The sequence below is a fragment of the Canis lupus genome, chromosome 25, assembly GCF_011100685.1.
Source record: "Canis lupus familiaris isolate Mischka breed German Shepherd chromosome 25, alternate assembly UU_Cfam_GSD_1.0, whole genome shotgun sequence".
In the NCBI taxonomy this organism is placed as follows: domain Eukaryota; kingdom Metazoa; phylum Chordata; class Mammalia; order Carnivora; family Canidae; genus Canis; species Canis lupus.
Genome location: NC_049246.1, coordinates 11,008,221 through 11,017,874, shown reverse-complemented (window position 1 = coordinate 11,017,874; position 9,654 = coordinate 11,008,221). Strand labels below are relative to the sequence as shown.

The 9,654-nt window shown below is 46.6% G+C and overlaps 1 protein-coding gene across 7 annotated transcripts in view; it reads left to right on the top strand.

The window, feature by feature from the left end:
- The first annotated feature begins 2,265 nt into the window (after nt 1-2,265).
- The window catches only part of MTUS2 (microtubule associated scaffold protein 2), a 589,535-nt gene continuing 582,146 nt past the window's right edge, over nt 2,266-9,654 (top strand). For all 7 annotated transcript variants that reach the window (XM_038573372.1, XM_038573369.1, XM_038573370.1 and 4 more), the window contains exon 1: nt 2,266-2,497. The gene's annotated coding sequence lies outside the window, so the exon portion shown is untranslated. The remainder of the gene's footprint in view (nt 2,498-9,654) is intronic.

Sequence of the window (9,654 nt, the reverse complement as noted above, 5' to 3'; positions counted from 1 at the left end):
CAAAAATTTTATTTGAGAGAGACAATGCTCACAAATGGGGGGGGGGGGCAGAGAGAGAGGGAGAGGGAGAAGCCAGCTCTCTGCTGAGATCATGAGTTGATGTGGGACTCCATCCCAGGACCCTGGGATCATGACCTGAGCCAAAGGCAGATGCTCAACTGACTGAGCCACCCAGGCACTCTCCACATTTTAAATAGGGGCATTGCATCATCCTCATGGGATTTACTGAGTAAAGGATCTGCTGTTTAAAGAAAGGGGACAGTGATCCAGAGAGAAAGTTGGCAATGAGAATTATAGGGAGCTGTGAGGGAGCGTGGTGGGGGGAGTAGTCAGCTACTCTATGCAAAGAAAGGCAGCTTCTGGAGAACTGCGGGGAGAACTTGGCAGGTTGGGGACGTGCTTGAACCCAGAGATGGCTGCTTGAACCCTACATTAGAAGCTTCAAGGAGAGAGACTCATCAGAGCCTACGACCAGCGAAAGGCGGGGAGGTGTGTACTACATGGCAAGCGACCTGTGCTTGTAGTTCGACGGCGAAGTTGTCAAGTGATTTCTGTGGGTCAGCACGGAAGCTAGCTAGGTCAGCCTGCCAGAGCACAGTGACCCCACAGGAGGTCTGGGTAAGACCATCAGAGAAGAGGCTGAGCTGGAAGCCAGGGCCAGCGCGTGGTTCGGGAGAGCTTCCCGGCCTTGCTGTCCTGGCGGAACCAGCCTGCACAGAGCTGCCTGGGAGGACGCAGAACCAAGGAGGCGAAGAGGTTTCCCTCTCCCATGCAGACTTCTCGGTTTGGGTGGTACCCAGCTGGCAGGTGCTGGGCGGGGAATGGGGAAGGTTTCAGTGGAATGAGACTAAAGTTTTGATTTGGGTTGGGCTGGACTTTTTAACACTGGAGAATCAGCCTGTTTACTAACACTTAACAGCGGCAAGGCAAAGCTGTGAAAACTGTCCTAGATTCTTCCAAAGGGGAAGGGAGAGCTGACAGAATGATTTCAAAAGACAGTGTGGAAAAAAGGTGCTACTTCGCGATCCCCGGTCACCAAGTCGTTCAGCTTGTTTAAAAAGCTAACTTGTATAGAACACTATAGGTAACATGGTAGTTTGGAAAAAGACACCCTTAAAAGAAAGAAAAGAAAAGAAAAGAAAAGAAAAGAAAAGAAAAGAAAAGAAAAGAAAAGAAAAGAAAAGAAAAGAAAAACAAGCCCTAAATGGCACAAGGGGCAACATCACGGTTTCATTTTTTTTAATAGTAAACATTTGTTCCACTGCGGCTGAGCCAGAGGAGGAAGTTCTCTGATCTCAGTTGCCTTTTCAAACCTTCCAGGTGCGTTCCTAGGGAAGCCGGGGGCAGTTCGGGTAGGGCTGGAAAGGTCTTGGAGAAGTCCATGCGTCTATTTATGAGAGTGGCCAAGCTCTCTGCAGGCCCGCAGTATCAGGCACAGAAGCACCGGCTTCTAGAAGGACACGCCTGCCTTTTCTGCAGCCATTACCAGAGATTAGCTTTGGGTCCTTGTGAATCAGGAATCCTACTGCCCCCCCCCCCCCGACCCCCCAAGTTTTTCCCACTTCGGATCCCAGATTCCTCCTGCTGCCCGGAATTCGAATCTTGTCTCTCTCTTCCGTCCCAAGAGGAAAAACAGCGGATCCCGTTCTCGGACGCCGCCTCGGTCCTACTCCGTCCTTCCCCGGGGCCGCGGGGACCCTCGCGGCCCCGCGCCCCCGCCCGCCCCCGCCCGCCCCCGCCGCCGCCGGCCCGGAGCCCAACGCGGCGCGCACGGAGGCCCCGCGGCCCGCAGAGGGCGCTGCGGCTCCCCGGCGGCGCGGCTGCGGTCGGCGGGGCCGGGGCCGGGAGGAGGCGCCCGGGCCCCGGCGTGTGCGTCTCGGGGCGGCCGGGAGGGGGTGCGCGCCTCTGCCGCCCCGCGCCGCCCTCCCGCGCCCGCCCGCTCGCCGCCCCGCGCTGTCCCCCCGCCCGCCCCCGCCCCCGCCAGCGCCGCGCGCTCCGAGCCTCGGGCTTCGCCGCCGCCCGCCCCGCCGCCCGTCTTTGTCCGGGAGAGGCGGCCGGAGCAGCGGTGGCCGCGGCGGCCGAGCCGGGCGTGCTGTCGGCGGGCGCCGGCCGCGGGCCCCGGGGGCCGGGAAGCGCCCGCCGCGGGGGCGGAGGCGGAGGCCTGGGCGGTGCCCGCGCGAGGTGCGTGCGGGGGCGGGGCGCGGGCGGGGGCGGGGCCGGGGCCGGGGCGACGGTGCGGGCGAGCGCGCTGCAGGTGCGGGGGCGTCCCCGGCCGCGCCGCCTCCGCGGGCCTCTGGGGCAAGTTTGCCGCGCCCCTCCCCGCGGCCGACCTCCGTGGCCCGCCCGCCGCGTCCGGACCTGTCGCTAAATAGAAAACTCGAGCTGGAAGAGGCGGCGGAGGGAGCGGAGGAGGCAGCGCGTCGGCCGCGGGCCGGGACGGAGCCCCGTTGAGGGCAGCGGCGGCCTCTTGGACGGCTGCCCCCGCTCTTCCCACCAGGTGAGCGAGTCGGGCCGGGGCCACGCCCGCCGGCAGGTGGCCGAGTCGGGGTGACGGCAGCCGGGCTCGGAGCCGCGCCGCGCCGCGTTTACCTGGCTTTTCTGTGCTCGCGGCACTTCTTCCTTCCTGCCCGCACCACCTGCTCGGGCTGAGGTCTGGCAGCTCATTTGGCGCCTTCGCTGCTGCCAGGTCAAGCGTCCTGTTTCGGGAGGGGGTAGGTGAGCGGACCCGAGTCCTTCCCTCCGCCTCCAGCTTCGGGTAATTTGTTCTGTGCCTTCGTCTTAATTTAGTATGAATGTGTTATTTCCTTTGAGCTTTAGGATGATAAAGCAGTGAAGCGGTTTGCTACATCCATTTTTTTCCCCTTCTCATTCTGAGCCTGTGCACAGAGGAATTTCAGGCACAGAAGTGATGTTACTACCGTTCTATTTTAAATACAAACATGGAAAGAAGTACTCTTGGCAGGGTACCAAAGGCGCCTGTACTCTCTGTTATATAAGTACTTCAAAAAATAGTTGCTCATTGGTAAAGTTATAATAGTGATTACCAGAGCACCTGAGGAGAAGGGTTGAAGAGAAGTCAAAACTATTTTCAACCCCAACTTTACTTGAAGAGAAGCATGGTCTTAGCTTGAGGGATCCTTTAAGATGATCTAGGGAGGGCGCGTCCTTTGAACTCATTAGACAGATTTGCAAAACATTAAAAAGTAAAAGAGGTTCTGTAAAGGCTATTGAGAAACTTCGTGAAAAATTTTGACTACTTATTGATAGAAATAAAAACAGAAGATCCCACAGATCTCTCTTATGGCTTTCAAACTACTGAATGATTTTCTTTTTATATCTGGTAGAGACTTAGTAATTTTGAGCTATCGGTTATTAAAGATCCCTCCTCACTAAAACTTCTTGTATCCATGGTTATTTTCTTTTCAGGTAAGAAGAAGACAAAAATAGAAAACGTCGGAAATTCTGATGTCTAGGCACCCCCTCTTGTGCCCCCACCTTAGTATTCCTATCTGTTTTTAATTTATATTATCATGGTTTGGGGCGATGCTGAGGCATTTGAAATGTTAAAAGCTCTCTTGCTGATTCTTGTGCAGCCAGGGCTGAGACCCATTGGGGAGCACTGCTCCTTTTAGTTTTATCACCTTTTAGCCCAACATGTGGCTTCAGTGGTGTAAGGTAAATAAAAAAAAAAAGTGGTTAAAATTTGGGGGAGGTTATGCCTAGATGGCTCAGTTAGTTAAGCATCTGCCTTTTCTCAGGTCATGATCTCGGGGTGTTGGAATTGAGCCCCACATCAGGTTCCCTGCCCAGCGGGGATTCTGCTTCTCCCTCTTTCTGCTCCTGCTCTCTCTCTCCATCTCCCTCAAATAAATAAAATCTTTTAAAAAATGGGAAAGAAAAACAGTATTGGGAAGATGTGTCGAAGAATTATAGTATGTGCACTTTTGTATTGTATCCAGAGGTCTTCCTTGATTATTTTTTAAGCCTGCAGAAGTCCTTGTTGTTTCTCAGAGACCCATAATTCCAAGTAAAATATGTAGAGGAGTCCTAAGTGGGACATTTCTTTGTGCCGAGGTAATAGTGAAGTTGAGTATAGTGTCAGGGTTTTGCTTCTGGGTGCACGAAAAGATAATCCAGCCTTATTAAAAAAATCTAATTAAAAACTTAATGTAGACTAGTAAATTAAGTGTGAAAAGCTTTTTATTATTTTTAAGGTTGGAAATAGACCTGGCTGCTGACTCAGGGTTTTCTGTCTACCTTATGTAATTTCAAATATTCAGCTCTTATGGGTGGTTTATGAAGGCTTATGTAAGAACTATGCTTTTTCATACTCTGTTCAACTCTGTGTTTTGGCTATTACATAATTGACACAGTACTAGATTGTTAGAGCCCAAATAGGGGAAGGATGCACAACCCCAGGCCGGCACATGGACTTTTATAATGAATTGTGGCTGCCAAATTAGAGGGAACGGCAGGGATGGAGGTTTGTGAAAGAGAGATAAGAATAGCATCTAGAGGATTGATGTAATAGAATGCTGTTAAGCTTAGCGGTTTTCTAGAGATTTTAATGCTGCGGTATAAACCGCTCTAGTCTTTTATTTCTCCCAGCAGAGGCGGATTTACTGGGAAGCTAATGAATCTTAAACTTCAGGGCCCCTCACACAGGTTTCTTCTGAGCCCCTGGAAAGCCACTAGCAATGAGTTCACATGGTCATACCTAATTTTGTGTTTGCATTTTAGATTTTTTAAAAATAAGGATGACACTCTCTCCACCCCCCTGCCTCCCATCATATAAATGTAATGCTCTGCAAACTTGGAATCTCTTCTGGCTCTCAATTATTTTTGAATGTTAAGTTAACTTGTAAAAATGCTTTTTCTCCTTTTAACATCCCCAGTCTTCTGAAAAGACAAAATTTGAAATCTGGCCAATGGTGTAGTTGACCTACTGAAAAAGAGCAAAGTGCTATAACCTAGGGCTGTGTGGAGCTACTGAGATCAGGTGGTTACCTGGAGAACCAACTCTTTGCCTTGTGATTTTGCACAAATGGGGCTTTTTTTGGACCTGGGTGTAAGTCGGAGGTGGAGAAAAGCCAGGGGGAGGGGAAGGGAGGAAAGTGGGTTAAAGCCCTTCCACATCTCAGAGGCGGGCTGCTGAGGGGGAGAGAAGAAAAAATTAACTACCAAAGGAGGCTTCGTTAATAAAAAGTTAATAAGAACAGATAACATCAGCTCCATTAGGAGATCTTTTTGTAAACTCGTTAGGATCTGTCTCTAATATGAATTTTAAACAGAGGGCAAACTTAGGGCTGGAAAATATTCTGTGACAAACAAGTGCATGTCAGGAGGGACTCTGTTATGAACTGTTGACTTGACCTGTTAGCCTGATTGTGTCCACTGCAGGAATGTTCGAAAGGGGCTTGTTGAGAGGAGGGGAGGATTGTCCCTTTTCCTTCGACACGATTTCTACTTCCTATCTGAATTCAGATGCCTTCAGATCTTATCATCTTCATCCCTTTCTCACCAACCCTTATACCCATCCATCCAACCATCCCTCACTCCCCCAAACGGACTCTCTCTCCTTGACCAAACCTTAGTGGTTTGGGAGGACTGGGAGGACTCCTCTTGACCTCAGCCTCAGCCTGTAAGAACTGCAACTTTTACTACACTTTTCCCTACCACACCCCCCCACCCCCAATACATACACTAAGACACTTGACAAAGTCTAAAATGGCTTCTAGCAGCCTCAGGCATGTTTCTGGGATGACCCAGCCCTCCTTGAGTTCCTGTCTGGAAAAGCCCAAGGCTGCCAAAAGGATTTACCCTTTGTATCGGGCAACACTTGATTGTGGGCCCCTGACTTCCCTTTCATTGAGTGGTTATTAGAAAAACTTAAAATCATCCTTTCTCTGTCCCTCTGAGATGGGGATGTATCTCCTACAGGTCAGGAGTGTCTTTCCCAAAGATCTGAAAGCCTTTCCTTTGAATCGATCGTAATCATTAGGGGAGGATAGGGCCTTGGTCTCCCAGTCTCTGGGGGAGCCTGACTTTGGCAGTGCCAGTTAGCAGGCTCAGATGGCCTAATTGTCCTGACATTGAGCAGCCACCCTACCCACCTCCTTGACTTGTTCCCCCTCCTTTTTCCCCCATTCTTTTTTTAAGACACCCAGTTACCTCTACATGGATTGAAGGTAAGTTCTATACTGAAGTCTCTTTCCTCTTTTGCAGGGTGTACTGAATAAATTCTGTCTCTACTACTCTTAGTGTCCAGCTTTGTTTTTCTTTAAGCCTCCACTACATGCTCTAGAGTCTAGTCTATTTGTGCCAGAAGCTGTTCTAGGCATTAGGTATTACAGAGCAGTGAACAAAACAGGAAAACTGTGCCCCTGAGGAACTCAGAGTACAATGGATAAATTTAAATAAATATTCAGTATATCAGGTAGGGATAGTGCTGCAGAGAAAAGTAGATCCTAGAAGGAATATATGGCAAGAAATTGCTGTGTCAAGAAGGGTGGTCAGGAAAAAAAGAAAAAAAAAAAAAAAGGAAGGGTGGTCAGGGAAGGTGTTTCTGAGAGGGGACATTGAGTGGAACCCTAAAGGAGATGGAAGAATGAGCCATATGGATGGATATCTGGGGAGGAGCATTTTGCTCATTGGGGAACAGGTAGCGTAGGGCCCTTAGACCAAAGCTCTACTGGCACATGGGAGGAGCAGCAGGGAGTCTGGTGGTGCAGGCAGTTGTGAGGGATGCTAATCCTGATGGCCAGCGCTTCCCCACGACAGCAGCCTACCTCTGTAATTATGCAGTGGTGGTTTCTTGGGCCTACCCTAGGTCATTCCTCTGTAGCAACCTGAGGCTGTGTCAGGCAAGTGATGGTGTTGCTCTTGGGACTCTGGGTGGTGTGGTGGCTTGGGACTGGTTGCAGCTGAGCCTCTTAGGGACATGGAATCCAGTCTACACCATTACATGAACTGGGAGTTGGAGGGACATTGTTTGTCTTCATTGATGGTTCCTATTGCTTTTGTTATAAGAAAGGGGCCAGTAGGAAAGTTGCTTTTCTGCCTAGGTTCCCTGCAGTCCCCTAGGAACAAATAGAACTGCGCTAAGGATATTGACAATGGGAACCATACTACTGTTTCTTAGGGAATGTGGAAATGTTGAGAATCTAGAGCAACTTCTGAGGTGAAACTGAGCTGGAGAGAACCCTGTGGCTTAAAGGCATCTGGATTTAGTTAGGTTTTGAGGAGGGAGAATTGCTCTTTGGCTGATGAGGCTCCCATATGCCCAGAAGCTGCCCTATAGCTAGTAACCAAAACATACACTGTTTACATACGGCCATTAAAGGTAAGTCAGTGGTGTATGTGGTTAGGGCTAAGCCAGCATTAATGACAAGTGGATATTGACTTTGGGAACTTTGACTCACCAGCAGAAATGAAAAGCCAACATGGTGTATTAGCTTCTATAAAGACTATAATAAGGGAAATAAATTTGTGCAGAAACAGGCTAATATTGGTACAGTGATTTTAAATGCGTTACAGAAGTGCAGTGGTAAAAGCATGGAGTATAGAGCTGTGGATTACAAAAAATGACAATAAAACAGCAGAAGCAAATAATGAACACTTAATAGGGAAGTTAAATTTCCACACTTCACCAGACAATTACTGTAGAGTACTAATCCAAAAACCTAATATGAATACTATCTTTGTTTGATCCCAGTATAGGAGAAGTAATTTCAAATCATCTAGAATTATCTTTGTATTAAGCTCTTTGAAACTACTCACTCAAAATAGCTTCTCAAGACAGGTAGTCTTTCTCCACAACAGTTGTCTTAGGTTGGAAATGTTGCCACGTACTAAACCAAACACATTTTTTTTTTTGGTACCTAATTCTTATATTTCTATCAATTCTTTTCTGGAGATGACAATTTAAGAACTGAAATCATGTAAAAGAATACTTCGGTTGAAATTAATATTTGTAAGCCTGATGCTTTTCTGTTAGTGTTGCATTAATATCTTAGGAAATTTGTATGGCAGACATACCAAACTTTACATATAAATTCTACAGACTCCAACAAGTATTTCTTTTTAAAAAATCCACGTTGTTTTAGTTTAACTGGCAACTACTAATGAGCTTTATGCTGAGAGCTAATATGCCTCTACTAGAAGACTTAAGTTAGTTTAAAATAACTACTTTGTGCTCTACCCCTAAACTTCACACTGAAATTTTTCTGCGGATTTTGGGATTATCATTTTGACAACAGACCAAGATATTGTAATGAAATATAAAAGTGAATTAGAGCTAATATCTCAGTTTGGACAATGTGATCTGGAAATGACCTTTCTTTATGGTTGAGATTAGAGAGAGGCTAGTCAGACACTTGCCTCAGGTGTGGAATGTAAAGGAGTATCAGAAAACTGAGCAATAAAAATAAATGATATTTTAATGAAATTTAAAAAATAATAAGTGCAAAAATTCATGAGCAAAATACCAAATTTTTAAAAAGACAGGATCGGTGTTATTGATTTTTCCTTTGGTGACAGTCTCTAGTATGGCATGGCACAGCATTGTTACTGATCATGTCTTACTTTAAAATTTTGACATTCATATATTTTTTTAAAAAAATATTTATCTTAGAACCACATCTGGAATGTTAGAGTAAGGACTTTCTATAAATCTTCTCCAAAATAACAGTGAGTACAAAATTTCACTGAGGCAAATACTGTCAAAATAAACTATTTTAGAACTTCGGAATTGAATCCAAGAGTTTTGGCAATTCAAGAAGCATTTATTCAAGAAAAAACACTGACTTTCAGAATAGTGAACTTTGTGGCATTTACTTTTGTCACTCTTTTTTTTAAGTTCAATTAGCCAACATATAGTACATCATGGGTTTCAGATGTAGCATTCAATAATTTATCAGTTGCGTATAACACCCAGTGCTCGTCACATCATGTGCCCTCTTTAACACTCATCACCCAATTACCCCATCCCCCCACCAACTTCCCCTCCGGCAACCCTTAGTTTGTTTCCCAGAGTTAAGAGGCTCTCATGATTTGTCTCCCTCTCTAATTTCTTGCCATTCTGTTTTCCCTCCCTTCCCCTATGATTCTCTGTGCTGTTTTTTTATACTCCACATATGAGTGAAACCATATGATAATTGTCTTTCTCTGATTGACTTATTTCACTCAGCGTAATACTCTTCAGTTCCACCCATGTCAATGTAAATGGTAAGTACTCATCCTTTCTGATGGTTGAGTAATATTCCATTATGTATATGTACTACATCTTCTTTATCCATTCATCTGTTGATGGATATCTTGAGTCTTTCCACAGTTTGGTTATTATGGACATTGCTGCTATGAACATTGGGGTGCAGGTGCCCCTTTGGATCACTACATTTGTGTCTTTTGGATAAATACCTAATAGTGCAATTGCTGGGTTGTAGGGTAGCTCTATTTTTAACTTCTTAAGGAACCTCCACACTGTTTTCCAGAGTGGCTGTACCAGCTTGCATTTCCATGAATAGTGTAAGAGGGTTCCCCTTTCTCCTCATCCTTGCCAACAATTGTGGTTTTCTGACTTGTTAATTTTAGCCATTCTCACTGGTGTAGTGGTATCTCATTGTGGTTTTGATTTGTATTTCCCTGATGGCAGGT